The sequence below is a fragment of the Mus musculus genome, chromosome 3, assembly GCF_000001635.26.
Source record: "Mus musculus strain C57BL/6J chromosome 3, GRCm38.p6 C57BL/6J".
NCBI lineage: Eukaryota > Metazoa > Chordata > Mammalia > Rodentia > Muridae > Mus > Mus musculus.
In genome coordinates this window covers 87823356-87843372 of record NC_000069.6, presented here as the reverse complement: position 1 = coordinate 87843372, position 20017 = coordinate 87823356, and the positions used below count along the sequence as shown (strand labels likewise).

At 44.6% G+C, this 20017-nt stretch overlaps 1 long non-coding RNA gene across 1 annotated transcript; it reads right to left on the bottom strand.

The window, feature by feature from the left end:
- Positions 1 to 12104: 12104 nt before the first annotated feature.
- LOC105244486 lies at positions 12105 to 18618 on the bottom strand. The gene is made up of 3 exons (XR_867414.2): positions 17993 to 18618; positions 16650 to 16881; positions 12105 to 12132 (listed from the first exon to the last, which is right to left on the bottom strand). It is a non-coding gene; the product is annotated as an uncharacterized LOC105244486 (long non-coding RNA).
- Positions 18619 to 20017: the final 1399 nt, after the last annotated feature.

Below are 20017 nucleotides of genomic sequence, written 5' to 3'. Positions count from 1 at the left end.
ACTAGATACTTGAGACTAGATAGGTCAATGGGCTAGGGGCAAATTTACTGCTATTATTCTTCTAAAGAAATATAGCAATAAAATGACCCCCCCCAGGTTGGGAAGTGTTACAAATCTTTAATTGCAGCACTCAGGAGACAGAGGCAGGTGGACCTCTGAGTTTGAGGTTAGTTTGGCCTACAAAGCCAGTTCTAGGACAGCCAGGGCTACAAAGAGAAACCCTGTCTCGCCGGGCGTGGTGGCCTTTAATCCCAGCACTTGGGATGCAGAGGCAGGCAAATTTCTGAGATCGAGGACAGTCTAGTCTACAGAGGGAGTTCCAGGACAGCCAGGGCTACACAGAGAAACACTGTCTCGAAAAAACCAAAAACAAAAAACCCAAAAATACAAAAAACAAACAAACAAAACCCTGTCTCACAAAACAAACAAAACCTAAAAGAACCCTAATTACACACTGCTATTCTTGTACATAGATCAGTCCTTGGAGTAACCACATCAGAGAAACTTTTTCTTGCAGAAGATGGAAATTAATATGGAGACCCATAACTGGAAAAAGTACAAAGAGAGAAACTTTGGAGCACTCAGTGCTAAGTGGAATCCCAAGCCCTAAAGGCTCAGGGTCTACTGGGAAGGGACAGTGGAGAGATTGTAAGAGCCAGAGTCAATGAATGTCTCCAAGGAAACAGTGTATTCTTGACATAGCCTTCAGAGACTGTGGCAATATACACAACATACTCAGGACCTGAGGAAATTCAAGCTAGACAGGTCCTGGCTAAGGTGGGGAAGTGGACACAGGCCTCTATCCCTAACCAGGAAGCTGTCTGCAGTTGATACCTTGTGACAAAGGGAAAATCAGTTTTCTCCAATGGAGTATCACTGGGTATATCAACCACACCCCAGGAAAGGCCCCATGCCCACGAGTAGTCAGTTGGCCAAAACAAAATGAACACAATGGTACTTTTGTGTGTGGACTTTGTTTTATTTGCTTAATTTTTGTTTTTTTCCTTATTGGTCTTTTGCTTGTTTCTTTTGATTTTAGTTTTGTGGATTTTATTTTTATTTTTTGGTTTGTTTTTGAAAGAGAAAGAAGAAAGAACATAAAGTTGGGTGGCTAGGGAGGTGGAAGATCTGTTCAAATGGAATCAAAATACATTGTACGAAAATTTCATATTAAGAAAAGAAAGAGGGTGGCCAGGAAGGATGCAGTGCAGGCAGAGGCCACACGAGCTGTGAAAGAGGGTATGAGGGCAATCGTTCTGGTCTCAACTACATCATGGGTTTTTTTTTTTAATTAATTTATTTATTATATGTAAGTACACTGTAGCTGTCTTCAGATACTCCAGAAGAGGGAGTCAGATCTCGTTACGGATGGTTGTGAGCCACCATGTGGTTGCTGGGATTTGAACTCCGGACCTTCGGAAGAGCAGTTGGGTGCTCTTACCAACTGAGCCATCTCACCAGCCCTACATCATGTTTTTTGTTTTTTGTTTTTGTTTTTGTTTTGTTTTGTTTTTTTGTAGTGGCTAAGTGCATAAAAGTGTAGTTAACAGCTAATGCTTAAAATCATGAGTGAAGCCCCACAGCTTCAGAGTGGCCATTCTACTGCAGAGAAGGTCTATCTGCAACTGACACCTCAATAGAGACCTGCCTGCAAGGTACACTGGTGTAACCCTGGCACAAATGTTATGGGAGTAGCCAGTCACTTTCTGATTGGATTTAAGGTTCACTCCACGAGATGGAATTTATACCTGGTTCATAGAGTTTGGGGTTGGGCAAGTGTTTATTTGAATGGCTATTTTAATTTAGCAGTGTGATATTTTTCTTTGTGAGTTCATTACTACATAATGATTTTAATTAAAAAAAAAAAAAAAAAAAGGAAAGCTGAGCCAGGCATGGTGGCACACGCCTTTAATCCCAGCACTTGGAAGGAAGAGGCAGGTGGATTTCTGAGTTCGAGACCAGCCTGCTCTTCCACAGAGTGAGTTCCAGGACATCCAGGGCTACACGGAGAAACCCTGTCTCAAAAAACCCAGAAAGGGAGAGGGAGAGGGAGAGGGAGAGGGAGAGGGAGAGGGAGAGGGAGAGGGAGAGGGAGAGGGAGAGGGAGAGGGAGAGGGAGAGGGAGAAGAGAAGAGAAGAGAAGAGAAGAGAAGAGAAGAGAAGAGAGAGGGAGAGAGAAAGGTGACAGAAAAGTTAGCTTCACACATGGAGTGTGAAGACTGTCATTCTGAAGACTTCAACTTGTGAAGTTGTGGCTACAAAACCAACCAAACAAAACAGAGGGAGGAGGGAGGCTCTGATAAGTGTGGTAGAGAGACCAGGACCAGGCATTCTCTTAGAAAATGAGTCAAAAGATATTGAGGGGGGGTGTGGATGTGGGCTCAGTTGCTAGTGTGGTTAGCTAGCATCCATGATGTCTTAGGTTTCATCTCCAGCACTAATAAACCTGGCATGATGTAACTGGAGAGCTGGGCTGGGCCAGTTGTGCCTTTAATGCCAGCACTCAGGAGGTACAATCTGGGGGATAAGAAATTCAGGGTCATCTGTGGGCTACATGACAAGTTCCAGGCCGTCCTGGGATATCTGAGACCCTGCCTTGCAAAAAAGATTCTTGTAGCCTGCAAACTGCAATGAGCACCCCCTCCCTCAAAGAACACAAGATTCTAAAGCAAAATGCAAAATTGTTTGACACAGTCAATCCTTGACCCTTTCTACAATTTTCAGTTTAAATGTGTTCTGTTAAAAACTAAAAGACATTCTCACTGGGCACGGTGATACACCTTAGTTCAGAGAGGCAGGATCTCTGTGAGTGTGAGGCTAGCCTGATCTACACAGCAAGTTCCAGAACAGCCAGGGTTACTTAAGAGAGGCCCTGTCTCAGAAAGGCTTTTGTTTTTGTTTTTAAAATATAATCTTAACGTCTTATCCCCACTTCCCAGAAGGAGGGAGCTAGAGACCTGGGCAGAAACAATGTTTCCGTTCAATTGGTAGTTATGACAGTTTTCTTAGAGAGTAACAGAAGAGTTAGTGAACAAGGTGGCAGGCTCCTGACCATGACTGGTCCAGGAGCTGTAGCTGACAGTCATTGGGTCCCTCCTCACCACCCGTCTCCAGCAGCACTTAGGTCGGAGCTGTTGCCAGTAAGAGAATCTGAAGCTTTATTTCCCAAGTGTCTACATCCAGAGCTGCCCTGGCCCTGCTGCTTAACAGAGTCATCTGCTAGGTCATCAGTAGCTGCGGCAGTGTGAGGAGACACCTCAGGGAGTCCCTGCCTGTAAAGCGCTCTCCTCCTGTCACTGTTCAGTCATTATCCCACTAGCAGAGAGAAAGAAGAAAAGTAACAGCTTTGAGCATTCGGAATGGGAGAAGCCAAGTCCAGAAGTCCATTACATGGCTGCTGGCTTCGGGTATTTTATAGGCCCTGGTTTCTTCTTCTTTGCCCTGTTTGTCTTGTTTGGATACAAGCCCCCATGTCTTCATGGCATTTCTCCTCCCCATGTTTTCTTCGAGCAGGAAACACTCATCTCAGGGAACCAACTTACATTTTCCTAACCTACCGACGTCCCTCTAACTCTGCTTCAAAATACAGGAGTGAAGCATCTAAAGGGGACAAGGACTTATTTTAGCTCCCAGTTTCCGATGTCAGTCCACTGTGCCAGGAAGGGCAAGGCACAGCAGAGCAGCCTGGAAGCAGAGAGCTGGCTTTGCTGGCAAGCTTTCTTCCATTTCTCCAGGGCCTTGGTCTATTCTATGGTATAACCTACGTTCAGGGAAAGCCTTCATCCTTTATTTAGTTGTCTCTGGGAACACCCTCTCAGACCAGTCCAGAAGAGTCCTTTAGTAATCTATGCATCTATCAATCCCATCAAGTTGACAATTAAAATTAAAAGCACAAGTCTATTAATTGGCAACTTGACACCTGCGTTCATCTGTCTTCCCCACCCCCAGCAAGATGCATTCTGTCCGTTTCCAGCAGTACCAGTCTGTTAACATTGTTCAAAAAGTCCAAATTCAAAGTGTCCTCTGAGATGCAAGGCAAACTCTTAGCTGCTGGTCCCTGTAGAATCAAAACAGAGCCACACACTTCCAAAATACAACACAGAGCAAACATTCTCGTTTCAAAAGAGAACAGGGATTTGGAGGGACCTGACTAAGCAAGACCAAAAACCCACACAGAACATTTAAAACCCTGTAACTCCATTTCTGACATTTGGACGTACAGCATCCTTTCTGTGGCCTTGCTGGTTGTAATCCATGTGGCCACTCTCTCGAGCTAGCTCTGCTCACTGCCTGCAGCCCCGATCCTGGCATTTCTACCTTTCTGGGTTTGGCAGGGAATCTCTGGTTCCACTCTTACACTTTCACCAATGACCTTCTCATGGCTGCTCCCCGAGAATCTGCTCCTTCTATATACAAGGCCTGGCACCCCAGGTTTTCCTCCCAAATCTGAGTGGAAGCTCCATCATCTTTCAATTCTTACATCCTGAGTGCCGTCAACACCCATGGACAATACCAAGTTCTACCGCTAGGAGGAGCTGTAGCCAGACACCCTTGTCTTTCAGCTGTACGGCTGAGCCTGGAGAGGTGAATTCCTGGGAGCACAGGGCCCCAGCAGTGGTCTCTTCTTAAGAGAAGTCTTAGCTGACACCTTTATCCCTTACTCCCTGGAGTCTGATGATTCCTGAGATGTCTTCAAGACATCTTTCCTATTGTTCTAGCTCATGGTTCTTGACTTCTTTTTATTTCTTTCATTTTTTGTTTGTTTGCTTTTTGAGACAGAGTTTCACTACATGGCTCTGTTTGGCCTGAAATTTCTGTAGATCAAGCTGCCCTCAAACTTACGGAGATCTGTCTGTCTTTGCCTCCCAAAGAGGGCGAGGATTAAAGCAAGGCACCTGCCTGGCACTTGGTTTCCTTTTAAACATTGGTCATCTCTTCATGTGGTCCTTAGTCTCAGCCCAACGAGGGCTTTTCTGCCCAAACTGCAATGTTTTCAAATCTTCCTGCTTTGCTTCTGACTTCTATAGTGACTGTAACTTCATTAAAAGTAGCCAGTGACATTCATGCTGCTTCCTGAATGCTGGGGTGTCTTGAAATGGTCCCTGCCACATTAATTACTCTATCGCTGTAAAATAGTCAAGTTTTCTTCCTGTCCACTTAATTCCCAGAAATAACAACCCTGAGACTAATTATTTGTCAATAAGTGCCCAGGATAAGCTTCCGCTTGTTCTTTGACTTGCTCTTAACTTATTATCCCTTTTATTTTAATTCTGATGGCAGCTCAGAAAACTAAAATGGCTGAAGGGTGCCTGTGGCTCCTCATAGGAACAAGGGTTCTATTGGGAATTGAATTAGAGCCCTTTCATGTTACATTACAGCAGAAAGCCTGGCTATATTTTCTCCAAGCCCTGAAACTTTGTGCTAGGCTATTTAAAAGTGATACATAGAGAGAATCTCTTATAAGCATCACCTGTCAATAAAAAAAGCTTATGGCCAATAAGCAGAGGCAGGAAATAGGAGGTGTCCTGCAGGGATAAAGAGAATTCTGGGAAATAGTCAGAAATGGGCAATAAAAACAACAACAACAACAACAACAACAAAACCAAGGAGAAGAAACCAGCCATATAGACTAAAGGTGTGTCTTCCTACCACAAGGTCTGAATCAGAGATATGTCTTCCTACCTCAAAGGTCAGGACTCGAAGTGGACTCACTGTCTTCAAACCAAGCAGACTATCTCTCACACATATTCTCGCCATATCTGGATTGTAGTGGTAACTACAGCAGTAGAACTCTTCCCTTTTCTACCCCTTGATTCCTGGACCTGTGGATCCTGGCTCTGGGAGAAACAGTATCATATATCAGACACTGATTCAAAGCATATACTGCCTTCCGAAGAACTCTGTCCCAGCCCTCCATGCCCCTGCCACCTAATTGGTGCTGTAACTGTGTCTTCAAAAGGCCATTCCATCTTTCTATCAGACCAGCTGCTTCAGGATGGTGGGGAACATGGTAAGACCAGTGGATTCCATGATCGTGGGCCCACTGTTGCACTTCTCTGTCTGTGAATTGAGTTCCTTGGTCAGAAGCAATACTGTGTGGAATACCATGATGCTAAATAATGCATCCTGTAAATTCATGGATGGTGGTTTTGGCAGAAGCATTGCATGCAGGAAAGGAAAATCTATGACCAGAGTAAGTTTCTTCTCCAGTAAGAACAAAACATTGTCCTTTCCATGGAGGAAGTGGTCCAATGTAGTCAACCTGCCACCAGGTTACTGGCATGGTGCCACATGGGAGGCTCAGTGAGGTCTCTGCTGTGGGCAGATCTGGAACTCAGCAGCAGTTGTGGCCAGATCAGCCTTGGTGAGTGGAAGTCCATGTTGTCTAGTTAGTGCATCACCCCCCTTCTCTGCAACCATGGTCACTTTGTTCATGGGCCCATTGGGCAATGGCAGGAATGGATAGGGAAAGAGGCTGTCTAGAACAAATTGTACAATCTATTTGCTCATTGAACTCCTCTTCTGCTGAAGTCGCCTTTTGGTGAGCATTTGCATGAGACACACGTACCTTCACCTCCTTTGCCCATAATGTTGCAAGTGTCTACTTCTGGGTAAGGTCTATAACATGCAGAACCTTAAATAAATCAGACTCTAGTCTTGTCCTCTATTCTTGTCCTCCTCTGTCAACCAATCATAGGCAATACCCCATAAGGCTGTAGGTGCATGATTGGCAGAAGATGGGACATTGTAACAGGAGTAGAAACCCTAGGCATTTAGGAAACTTCTTCATTGTGCCTTTAGGACCCAATGGCATATACATTTAATACTTTTCTGTATCATATGGATACATTTAATACATTTCTGCTGTGCATATCCTACTTATGACTTGGCAGGGCCAATAACACCCAGTTCATTATGGGAAGCTCAGGTTCCCTGGTAACTTGATGGCTCATTGTCAAACGTTCAGTTTCCACTAAGGCCCAACAACAGGCCAAGAGCTTCAGAGGGAGAATAGTTATCTATAGATGATGGTAGAGCCTTGCTCCAAAATCCCAAAGGTCTCCTCTGTGATTCACCTATAGGACTTGCTAAAGGATCCATACAGCATCTCCATCTGCCATTGACACCTCAAGTACTCTTGCGCGCACCTAACTGGCCAGGAAGAACGACGCTGCAACAGAATCCTTCTGCACATGTTTATTCAGTCCTGTTTCTTCTTTCTCTATATCTCCCTTGTTTATATCTCTCTTGTTTAATATCTCCCCCGAACCCTGGCCCTCTCACTCTTTTTATACTCTCTCTCATCCACGCACCGCAGGCCACGCCCCCTCGCCAGTCACGAGGCTTCAGCTAATCAGGGCAGCAGGGGCAAATCTCCACCAAATTGGATTCACCTGTATCCTGGTACACCTGAGCAGCACTCAAGATGTTTGTGTCTTATATGAGGAAATCAGGTGCAAGTCATATGACTTAGCTGCAGTCCCTGGCGCCTTTGGGACTGCCGCCACACCCGCTCCCCACAAAGTACCATCAGGTCTTCTGGCTCATATGGTCCTCTTAGTTCTCCCCCTCCCACTGCTGGCAGAAGTCCTGCCCTGTTCTCTTTTATGTCCAGCCATTGGGTGATCAGCTTTTATTGACAGGGGAGAGCATTGTTTACACAAACTTGGGACAGGAAATTCTTTTTTTTTTTTTTTGAGACAGGGTTTCTCTGTATAGCTCTTTAAAAAAAGGATTTATTTTATGTATGTGAGTATGCTGTAGCTGTACAGATGGTTGTGAGCCTTCATGTGGTTGTTAGAATTGAAATTTTAGGATCTCTGCTCGCTCCAGTCAACTCTGCTCGTTCAGTCCCTGCTTACTCCAGCCCAAAGATTTATTTATTATTCTACATAATTACACTGTAGCTGACTTCAGATGCACCAGAAGAGGGCATCAGATCTCATTATGGATGGTTGTGAGCCACCATGTCGTTGCTGGGATTTGAACTCAGGACCTTCGGAAGAGCAGTCAGTGCTCTTACCCGCTGAGCCATCTTGCCAGCCCCTCTTTTTTTTTGTTTTAAGATTTTATTTATTGTGGGGAGCCGCCCTCACATTCGCCGTTACAAGATGGCGCTGACATCCTGTGTTCTAAGTGGTAAACAAATAATCTGCGCATGTGCCAAGGGTAGTTTTCCACCCCATGTGCTCTGCCTTCCCCGTGACGACAACTTGGCCGATGGGCTGCAGCCAATCAAGGAGTGACACGTCCTAGGTGGAGGATAATTCTCCTTAAAAAGGGACGGGGTTTCGCCATTCTCTCTCTTGCACTCTTGCGCTCTTGCTCTCTTGCTCCTAAAGATGTAAGCAATAGAGCTCTTGCGCTCTTGCGCTCTGGCTCCTAAAGATGTAAGCAATAGAGCTCTTGCTCTCTTGCTCTCTGGCTCCTGAAGATGTAAGCAATAAAGCTTTTGCCGCAGAAGATTCCGGTTTGTTGCGTCTTTCCTGGCCGGTCGCGAACGCGTGTAAGAATTTATTTTATGTATATGCGTGCTCTATCTGCATGTATGCCTGCATGGCTGAGAAGGGCATCAGATCACATTATAGATGGTCGTGAGCCACCATGTGGTTGCTTGGGATTGAATTTAGGAACTCTGGAAGAGCAGACAGTGTCATTCATTAATTGCTGAGCCATCTTTCTAACCCAGAGATAGGAGATTCTTTTTTTGAATTATTTATCTATTTTGTGTATATGAGCACACTGTTGCTCTTTTCAGACACACTAGAAGAGGGCATCAGATTCCAGGACAGAGGTTGTGAGCCACCATGTGGTTGCTGAGAACTGAACTCAGGACCTCTAGAAGAGCAGTCAGTGCTTTTAACCACTGAGCCATCTCTCCAGCTCCGAAGAGGAGATTCTTGACATAAACATTATAATACCTGTCTGGATTGAAACAAGATATGAGGGCAGAGAAATCAGCATTTGAGTAACACAAGGATAAACTTTACACAGCTCAAAAAAGGCATTATGCCTACTTAGTACCATTCAGGCTGTTAAACTCAGCATGCAAACAGCACCACCTGTCAAAACAAAACAAAGGCCTAGTCCATCAAAGCCTGTTCAGGGATTCACTCTTGTTATCTGATGTATGCCAAGCCAGGATATGTTTTGTTTGTTTGTTTGTTTGTTTGTTTGTTTTGTGCTGTATCATACCTTCTGCTGGGAGCAGGGAAGGAAAGAAGGACTCTTTGGCACTTTGCCGCCTTGGTCTCTGCTTGCTAACAAGTCCATTCCTTCGCAGGCATTAGAGCCTACTTCTTTGGGTATTAGAATATACTGAACAGCTGAGACATCCGGCCTCATGAGCTGAACAATACTGTTTGCTTGGACTTTCAGTTCATAGCCAGCCATTGCTGGGTTATCTGTAAATCATTCTCAATCTCTCTCTCTCTCTCTCTTTCTCTCTCTCTCTCCACACACACACACACACACACACACACACATTCTATAAGCTTTGTTAAGCTTTGTTACTCTAGAGAACTCTAATACATACCGTGACTGGCTAGTAAATGCTAAAGGTCCGTATGACTCATGCCATGGTAAAAATCATGTTGCTTTTCCTTCCCGTTGTGGACCAGAGCATTAGGGATGTCTCCTTGCTCATGTCGCCTGTTATAACTTGATCACCTTGTCTCTGATGACTCAGTGCTGCCACCTGGCTCCTGCTAACCTGGACCCTGTTAACCTACCACATTTAAGGAATCCAGCTGAGTGTCTCTGATCCTAAGATCTGACACAAGGAAACAACAACAACAACAACGCTCTTCAAATGTGCTGGTACCCCTGTCATCATTTTGCATCTTATGAGACTTTACTGAAGGACATGTCTTCAGGGCCTTCCTATTGTGGAGGATTAGGTTTTACACAGCATACTTACTCTTACATGGTGTTGTCCCCCGAAATCATCAACACTAAGCCAAGGGACATCAGGCATCTCTAGATTCTTTTCAGTAGGCTAGCTTTTGAAAAACGCTTCAGTCAACCATTCAAACAAACATTAAAAAAAGATTTATTTATGTATTGTATTGTATTGTATTGTATTGTATGAGAGTATGCTGTTGCTGTCTTCAGACACACCAGAAGAGGGCATCGGATCCCATTACAGATGGTTGTGAGCAACCATGTGGTTGCTGGGAATTGAACTCAGGATCCTTGGAAGAGCAGTCAGTGCTCTTAACCACTGATCTATCTCTCCAACTCTCAGGCACTCAAAACAAAACAAAACAAAACAAAATATGATTTGAGCTTTCATGTGAAAACTAGGATTTCCCCTCAGTGGACCCACATCAATAACCCCAGTCTGACCAAGTTTGTGTTTCTTCCACCATTATCCTGCACATATGTCTCAGATTTCTGCTAGAATGAATTAGCAAAGTTCTTAAGCTTTTTAATAGGTAGTGTGTAGGCATATATTTTTTTCAACCTACTTTAATAAGGGTTCAACCTTCCTTCTATCTCACCACCCACCAGAGGTAGTGGAAAAGAAAGGTTATTAGGATACGGGGGAAGTGGACCTGTTTAGAAATAGTTCTTTGGGGTGATTTCAATCTTCATTGTTCTCAGTCCAGTCCACTACAAACACCAAACATGAATCAGCAGCTGCAGTCTGGTCTACTTGGCAGACACCACATACAAATCAGCAAGGGCAGTTCAATCCAGAAGAAACTCACCAATCTGCCTGAGTCTGCCAAAGTGGCAAGAAATCACAAGAACTTCACAAGAAGTTCTGTGGTGAGTTTTTCTCTATGATGTCACCACAGGTGAAGCTCAGCAGCACAATGTGAGGTGAACCAGTACATGTGTGTCATCATCGAAGACTAGCGAGGTAGGGCAAAATGAACGAATGCTCAAGCTTCCACTGTCTGCAGGGTCATATTGTATTTCTTCTAAACATCACGTGTCTTCTCTCATGTCTACATTAGCAAAACATCCTCTCATTTGTATGCCCCAGCAAAACATCATTTGACATCATTGACTTTCCAAAGAAACCAGAAGTTTCCACTTCAGTGGTTCACTTCCTCATTGTCTACGCTTTCCACCTCTCCTCCAGGAGCTTGCTTAAAGCCTTGAGTCTGGTTATAGGTCTAGAGGCAACTACTGGTGGGTTCTGAGGGACGCCAGTGTTGTCTTGCCTGGCATCTTCTTCAGGGAAAGTTACCTTTGGTTCAGCAGTCAATGAAGAATTAATTTCCCAGGCAAAGGTGAAGAAGGCTGTACTGCAGAAGGTAGGAATTGGAGGTGCATCTTCTGCTAAGGGTAGAGAGACTTCTCTAGAATTCAAGTGTTCAGAATCCTCAGCCTCGTTGGGACACCCACACACACTTCCACCCCAAGTTACAGGGTGCCAGTGTTTGTTAGTCAGTGCCCTTACCCTAACTGCCAACACCATCCACCACCGTGACAGAGATTCTCATTATAATTCAGCTACTCTTAAAATCAGGGCTTCTATTTGATTTTCTGTAACTTGAGCTCTGTGGCTGATAAAGGGATAATTCTCTTCCAGGGCACAGTTAGAAACCTTTATAGTGTATATGTGACTCTAGAGCTGGTCCACTTTATCATTGTTTTCCTTTGCCCATGGATCCAGTGATGGCAAGAGCAATCATCAGCTTCATTGTTTCCCTGAATTCCTTACTCCTCACCCTAGATGAATCTGGATAATCAAATGCATTTATTTCATAAATTGATTAAATAATTCACACCGTAGCATTTTAGTGCTCTCTGTGTTTCTAGAAGAGGCTTCAATAACCGTGGGTGTCAGCAAATTAGAAAGCCTGTTCCAGATACTTTAAAAAAAATCCATTCTTTTAATTCTGTTTCTCTAGAACCACTCTCCTTGTACACAGTTTGTATCAGTCAGGGTTCTCTAGAGGGATAGAACTGACAGAATGGATCTATATTAAAAGAGGATTTATTAGAGTGGCTTACAGGCTGTGGTCCAGCTAGTCCAACAGTGGCTGTCGACCAATGGAAAGGCCAAGAATCTAGTAGTAGTTCAGTGCAGGAGGCTGGATGTCTCAGCTGGTCTTTGGTATGCTAGAAATAAGTTCAGGATTCCAAAGAAAGAGACTGCTGTTCCAACTGAAGTGTCTGGAAAAAACAAATCTCTTGGTCAGGAGGGTGAGTTCAGCAAAGCTTACAAACAGGAAGTGTATCTAACTCAAGTTAACTCAAGTGGTGGCATGTCTGTTTTCCATCGGCTTGTTACTTCTTCACAGTCCTATTCAGTTGTCTAGTCTGTAAAGAATTGATACACAGTAAATGAAGGAAGAAGAGAGAAATGGTTATTGCTCCAGGCCATCAGATTATTAGAATAAAGCACTGGGCCTTTGTATAAACAAATATTTTGCCTGGTGCAAAGGATTAAATGTTTTCATTAATATATTATAAGGTGGGAGAGATAAAAATTTTAATTCCTTGTCCTAAACACAGGTTTTATACTATTTAAAAGATAAGACTCATATTTGACATTTCTTACAGATATATGTTAGAATCCTGAAGTTCTGACACCACTGTAGGAATTTATCATGTAGAACAGATGAACTTGCCAGACAGAGTGAAAGCAAGCAGGCAAAAAGCAAAAGTGTGTCTCCTGCCTCGCCTCTCCAACTGCTAGGATTATAGGTGTACATGGCAACATCTATTTCAAGCACCAGTTTTCTATGTTTTGTCACCATGACAAATCCCTGTGATAACTTAAAAGCAGGAATGTTATATTTTGGTTCATGGTTTCAGAGTTTTTAGACCCTTGTTAGGAGGATGCACTGGAGCCGGGAAGCTTTCGTGGTTCCCAGAGGAACTGGACTCTGGTTCTCTAGAGCAGGGAGTAGCTTAACCACATGTTAACCTCCTAATGCCTCAGTTTCTTATGAAAAGGGAATAGTGACGAAAGAAGTAAGTGAATGATTAGAAAGGGATTATGAGCCTGAAGTGACAAGCTGTTGACCTTCATTTCCACTGATAGACAGATGGGTCCCATGGACTGGGAGAAGGTGTGGGTGAGGGCAACTGAGCAGGTAGCACCCTGCTTCTCGAGGTTTCCTTCCTTGGCTGCCACTTAGAAATGGTTGATGAAAATCATGATTAAAAAAAAAAAAAGCCAATAAAGAACAGTGACATGGAAGGCAAAGAATAGGTTTAGATGCAGCCAACAAAATATTACTGTGCACCCTCAGTGGGAGAATCGGCACTTTACATGAGACCAAGAGCCACAAGACTAGGCATCCAGTGTCTGAGCACATTGATGGTGATCGTATAGCTTAGCTTGCATTATTACACACTTTTTTTTTTTTGACACAAGGTCTCACTGTGTAGACCAGGCTGGCTTCAAACTCACTGAGTGTTGGGATTGAAGGTATAATCTTGTGACAGTAAGAGACTTCTTCATGATTTCTGGAATCTAGCATAATGGTTGGGGTCTTCTTTTTTGGGCAGCCTGCTTTTTTGGGTTAGCATTCTTATTGCTTCCCAGAAGACAGACAGCAGATACAGTAACAACAATCTGACAATAATCTGAATGCCAAGCAGAGGCATCTGGACAGCCAGGGCTACACAGAGAAACCCTGTCTTGAATTCCCCCAACCTCTACTCTCCCTCCCCCCCTCCAAAAAAAAAAAAAAAAAAAAAGAAAGAAAAGAAAAGAAAAAGAAAAAAAACCTACAGAAGTCACGAGTGAATGTTATAATGTTATCTGGGTTTTAGACCGTCTGCTTTAGTATCTTTACTAAGAGAAGCCAACATCTGTTGGGGTAATCGTTTTTGTTTGTTTGTTTGTTTGTTTGTTTTTTGTTTTGGAGACAGGGTTTCTCTGTGTAGCCCTGGCTGTCCTGGAACTCACTCTGTAGACCAGGCTGGCCTCGAACTCAGAAATCCACCTGTCTCTGCCACCCGAATGCTGGGATTAAAGGCGTGCGCCACCACACCCGGCGGGGTAATCTTTTATTATTATTATTTTTTATTTCATTGTGTGAAGGTGTGTCTCTGTATATTCACTTGTTAATTCTGTACCTGCAGAGATTCTGGCATTCTCATTTCTGTGGCTATCACTGGGTTTCCTCACCTGCCTAAAGGCAATCGAGAATTTTATCAGAGACTGTCTCGCTGCTGATTGGTTGCAATAAGGAACTGACAGCCAATAGCTGGGCAGGAAGTAGGAGGCGGAACTTCTGGGAAGAGAATGAAGCAAGGAGAAGAAAACAGGTGCGGGAGAATGGAGGGAACAGAGCAAACAGTCAGATTGCAGCGGAGTAGAGCGTATAGAGCTAGCCACATGGCAGCTGGTGGTCTAGATAGTTGGGCTAAGTTAGATGAGCTAGCGGGTAGACTGTCCAAGGAAAGGCCTAATCTTAAACCTAATTAGTACCCTCTTGTGTTATTACTTATATTACTGCTGGGTCTGAGAAAGTCTCATTATAAACATCTACCTTCTGAAACAAATCAAGAATATATAGAAATTTAGAAAAAAGAAACGATCTAAAGAAGGTTTTACTTTTTGGATATTTACAATGTTTAGACTGCATTGTCAACTAGATGGAATGTAATTTATGATCATCATGGTTTCCTAGAGAGGTTTAACTGAGCAGAAAATCCCAACCTAATTGTGACTAGTATCCTCTCGTTCGTTATGGTTGGAGTCCTAGACTAAAGGAGAAGTGGATGGAGTCTAGCACCCCTCCCCTGTTGAAACAATGTAACCAGCTTCCTCCTGCTTCTGACCCCATGCCTGGAGAGATTGACAGCAGATAAGAGCGCTTTTTTTCCCCTCTCTCTTCTAAAGGACCCAGGTTTGGTTCCTAGCACGGTGTCTGGCAGCTACAACTGCCAGGAACTGAAATTCCTGGGGATTAACACCTTCAGGCTCATAGGACACACACAAGCACACACTTAAAAAGTCCCTTTTTCTTTTGTAAGATACTTTTTACCACAACCACAGAACTAATACAATGTTACTATGTTATTTTGTTTCCTATTATGAGTTGAAAATTGTATTGTAAACATTTTAAATTAATTAATTATTTATACACAGAGGGGAGGAAGGGAGAGGGGGGGGGGTCAGAGAACAACTTTCAGAAGTTGGAGAAGGTCTTGAAGCGGGTTTCTCTTTTTGTTTCTACTACTGCCCTGTGTCTTCCAGGCCAGCTGGCTTACAAGCTGTCAGGCAATCCGTCCCCACCCCACCTCACTGCAGGAGTACCTGGTCCTGTGGATTCTTGTTGCCATTTTCAGCTTTCTGCCTGGGTCCCAGGATCAAACTTAGGTTGTCAGACTTGTGTAGCTAGTACCATTAACTCACTGAGCCGTCTCCCTAGCCTCTGAAAATAGTTTTATATCATGTAGCAGTGATAAAATTTCATATGATATTTTGTGGTATTCAGATTAACTTTTAATTTTTTAAATTTTTGACAGTTTTGCTCAAGAATATAAAGTATTATGGCCATATTCAACCTCTATTAATCTCTCTTATCTGACTCCCTTCTGCCCAGTTGGGTGTGTGGAGATCAGTGGACAACTGGCAGGAGTCAGACCCCTGCCCACCATCCTGTGGGTTCCAGGGCTTGAACTCGGGTCTTAGGCTTTGCAGCAAGTGCCATCACTGAGCCATCTCACCATAATCTCTCTTTTTTGGCTCACTAAATTTAAATAGGGTTGCCTGTATGGGCTTGGGTATGAACAGCAGACTGTGAACAACTTACCAGCAGCTATACCCCTGAAGAAACATCTTTCTCAACATCTGGATTAGTTTTAGGTGGCTTTTGCAAATGGAGATCTGTGTTTAAAGTTTATGCCTGCAACGGTTCCAAATTCCAGGTGCTTAACTAACACCTGAATTGACATTAAAAGTCTGGTGGCATTAAATATTGCTTTTGTGTTGGTTTATTTATATTTTCCAAATTTTATTGCTTTATATGAACCTAAATATACTTTATTAGACATTTAAAGACTAGATGTATTTTATTTTATGTGTATCCTGTGTGTGTGTATGTATGTGCAGTGTTCATGTTCAGTGCTCAAGGTGATCAGAGAAGGCATTGGATCCTCTGGCAATGGAATTACAGGCACTTATGAGCCATCTTGTGGATGCTGGGAATCTAACCTGGGTCCTCTGCAAGTACAGGTGCTTTTAACTGATGAGCCATCTCTCCAACACCTATTTAATTATTTTGAGATATGGTTGCCCAGGATGGCCACAATGCACAATCCCTTTGCCCTGAGGATGTAGAGATACAGGCTGTGTGGAAAGATGTAGGTCGATACTACTTTGGCAATTTCTGTAGCTATCGTCGATGTTTCATTATTTTTCAATTTTCATAGTGCTACCAGGCAGATTTTTATTTCCTAAGAATTGTAATTATAAAAAGTAATTTGTAGTTCTTTCTTCACAGATAAATGTTTTCCCAGTTTTAAAAATTTTTATGGCATTTTTGTTTTGAGACAGAGTCTCACTATGTAGCCCTGGCTGGCTAGAACTCACTAAGTAGATCACCCTGGCCTTGAACTTGTAGAGATCCATCTGCCTCTGCCTCCTAAGGGCTGGAATTAAAGATGTTCATCACCACACTATAAGAGAGTTCTTAATGCTTCAACCTCCCTTCTAGCCCACCACTCACCAGAAGTAAGGGACGAAGATGGCTAATAGGACAAGGGGGATGTAGACCTGTTTAGAAGTAGTTCTTTGGGGGTGATTCCATTCTTCGTTGTCAGCAGTTCCGTCCACTCAAATCAGCAGCCATGGCTTGATCCAGAAGAAACCATGAGGCTCCACCGATTGGCATAAGTCTGTTGACACCAACGGCAAGAAGCAGCCGGAACACCTCCAAAAGTTCTTTGGTGCATTTCTCTCTATGAAGTCATGGCAAGCAAAGATCAGAGAAGAAAGCAAGGTGAACCAATACAATAGTGTCATCCATTGTCTGTTGCGTTATACTTATACCCTTTCCAAACATCACGTGTCCTCTCAAATGTCTGCTCCAGCAAAAACGTCACGTGCCCTTTCAGCAGACAGCTTCCAGAAGAACATCACGTGTCTGCTTCAGCAGAACATCCTCTCACTGTGTCTGCTTCAGCAGAACATCCTCTCACTGTGTCTGCTTCAGCAGAACATCCTCTCACTGTGTCTGCTTCAGCAGAACATCCTCTCACTGTGTCTGCTTCAGCAGAACATCCTCTCACTGTGTCTGCTTCAGCAGAACATCCTCTCACTGTGTCTGCTTCAGCAGAACATCCTCTCACTGTGTCTGCTTCAGCAGAACATCCTCTCACTGTGTCTGCTTCAGCAGAACATCCTCTCACTGTGTCTGCTTCAGCAGAACATCCTCTCACTGTGTCTGCTTCAGCAGAACATCCTCTCACTGTGTCTGCTTCAGCAGAACATCCTCTCACTGTGTCTGCTTCAGCAGAACATCCTCTCACTGTGTCTGCTTCAGCAGAACATCCTCTCACTGTGTCTGCTTCAGCAGAACATCCTCTCACTGTGTCGACAGGTTCCAGAAAGACATCACATGACACAACGGAGTCTCCAACCAAACCAGCCCAACTTTTCTGCTTTAAATCTTTTTTTTTTTTTTTTTTTTTTTTTTACTTCTGCTTGTTTCTTTGCACGTGTATGAGTGAATGTGCTCATGTGGAGGCCAGAAATCACCATCGGATGCCTTCCTCTGTCACTTCCCTTATTTTTTAAGATAAATGACATGACATTGATGACTAGGTTGGCCAGCAAGTCCCTGGGATGCTCTTGTGTCCACTTCCCAGTGCTGGCCTGGCTGGTTATGTGAGCCCTGGGGGTTGAACTTGAATCCTCAAGGGCAGGCAAGTCTACTCCCTGAGACATCCTCTCAATTCTTTCTTCCTTTTCCTCTTAAAAACCCACCTTTGACTAACTTTTAGAGAACAGCCTTTCTTAGGTAATAGACAAGTTCCAAGTTCTAATACAAAATCTTTCCCTCTAACCCACCTGAGGTTGGTAACGTATGCCGTCATCTCCCAGTTACTTTAACATTTTCAGCAAGTTGGAACCTTCCACACAACTACGACGTGACATTCAGAATTGGAAGGAATTGGAGCATCCCTCAGCCTTTTTGGACTCCTCGTCTTAAAACAATTTGGATGTAGACCGCCTCTCATTTGGGATTTCCTGACGCATCACTGTTCTCATAGCCGGACTGTTTGTTTGCAGCCAGGAATCACAGAAGGGACTCTGGTCCTTCTCAGTGCGGCGACAGGGACTATAATTAGATAACCCGTTAATGACGCTCACATCGACCCCTGAAGGTGTCTCCTGGGTTCCTCTCCTCTGCTGCTTTCCTTTGGCAGTTCTAGTGCTTTCAGGAGTGGGGGAAGACCGCATAACTGTCTGTCTTCATTAAACATTCAACTTCTTCAATAAATAAGGAAAAAGCCCTTTCCTCCGTGGTCCAGGTCATTCATTTACTAATTTTGGAGATGGGCAGCGCTTGTGATCTGCCTGCCTGAGCTCCTTGAGTGCTGTTTGACGTAGACATTTTCTCTGATTTCTGTGGAATTCCCAGCATTGGCAAACGGTAGGCATACAGGACATGCTCAATAGCTTCGTATTGACGTTCTAAGGAAAGGAGAGAAAATTTTAATAAATAGTGGCTTCATGGTGATTCCCATCCTTTATGTTTGTCCTTCAGAGGCCACCTCTGAGGTTCCATGTGTCATACAGGCATAGATAGCAAGGAAGAAGGGACTATCTGTGTGTGTGTGTGTGTGTGTGTGTGTGTGTGTGTGTGTGACAGACAGAGAGAGAGAGAGAGAAGGAGAGGGAAAGGGGGAGGGGGAGGGGGAGAGAGGGGGAGAAGGAGGGAGGGGGAGGGGAGAAGGAGGGAGGGGGAGGGGGAGAAGGAGGGAGGGGGAGAGGGAGGGGGAGGGGGAAGGAGAGGGACAGGGAGAGGGAGAGGGGGAGGGAGAGGGAGAGGGAGAGGGGGAGGGGGAGGGGGAGGGAGAGGGAGAGGGGGAGGGGGAGGGGAGGGGGAGGGGGAGGGAGAGAGAGAGAGAAAGAGAGAGAGAGAGAGAGATTAGGTGTTGGGTTCTGATGAACTGCCACTAGTATATCAGTATAGCCCTGTGGCCTAGGCCCATGCTGTGGCCCTGAGCCTCCGTGCCCACCTCTGTAAAAGGGAAGAAGCCATCCTAAGTCATAATGTGAAGGAGCTGAATGGTGGCTCAAGGCAAGGCTCTGCCACTCCCGGGGCTGCGATACTCCCAGTGGGTGGGGCTGGTATCATCTTTACATCATGATGTCAATATATACTAAGAAATGATGGCCTGTGCCAGCCTCTCATCCAACATGCAGCACAGGTGGGCCCTCCCGGAGTGGGGCAGGTAGGGATGAGTGCATAGGTGGGGCAGGGTGTCCACCCCAGGTCAGATGTGCTGCATCCTCTCTGTGAACCTTCTGGGACATAGAGGGAATCTAGGAATGAGAAAGGTACTTTAGTGGTGTTAGGAATGATGAGGTTGGCGGGGCCAGATGCTTGGGGGTGAGGAATGCATCTGGAAGGCCGCTTGAGGAGGAGGAGGAGGTCAGGTGAGTGGCAGCTAGCCTCTAAGGGTCTGGGGACTATGGCCGAGAGCACTGCAGTCCTCGGTCCTCAGTGGCCTGAGAGTCACTTGGGGCCTTGAGTGGCTTTGCCAGCCCTGTTTTTTCTCTTAGCCTCCTGCTGCTGTGGTTTTCTTACTCCAATCCAGGGCTGGGGTGACGGGCAGGTGTAGGGCAAGCTGCAATGTGTCAGGGAAAGCATGAGGAGGGGAGAGATGTAGATTAGAGCCTCAGCAACTCCAGAACCCTGGTTGGTCTGCCTCCATATAAGGACCCGGAACAAGGACTGCTTGGTCTTCAGCATCCACCTCCCACTCACCCCTTGGGCCACAGTTGCTTTCCATCTGTAAAAAGAGAAGAGCGAGTCTGCGTTTTACATGCCAGGTGTCTGGTTGTGACCACCGAAGCCAGGAATCC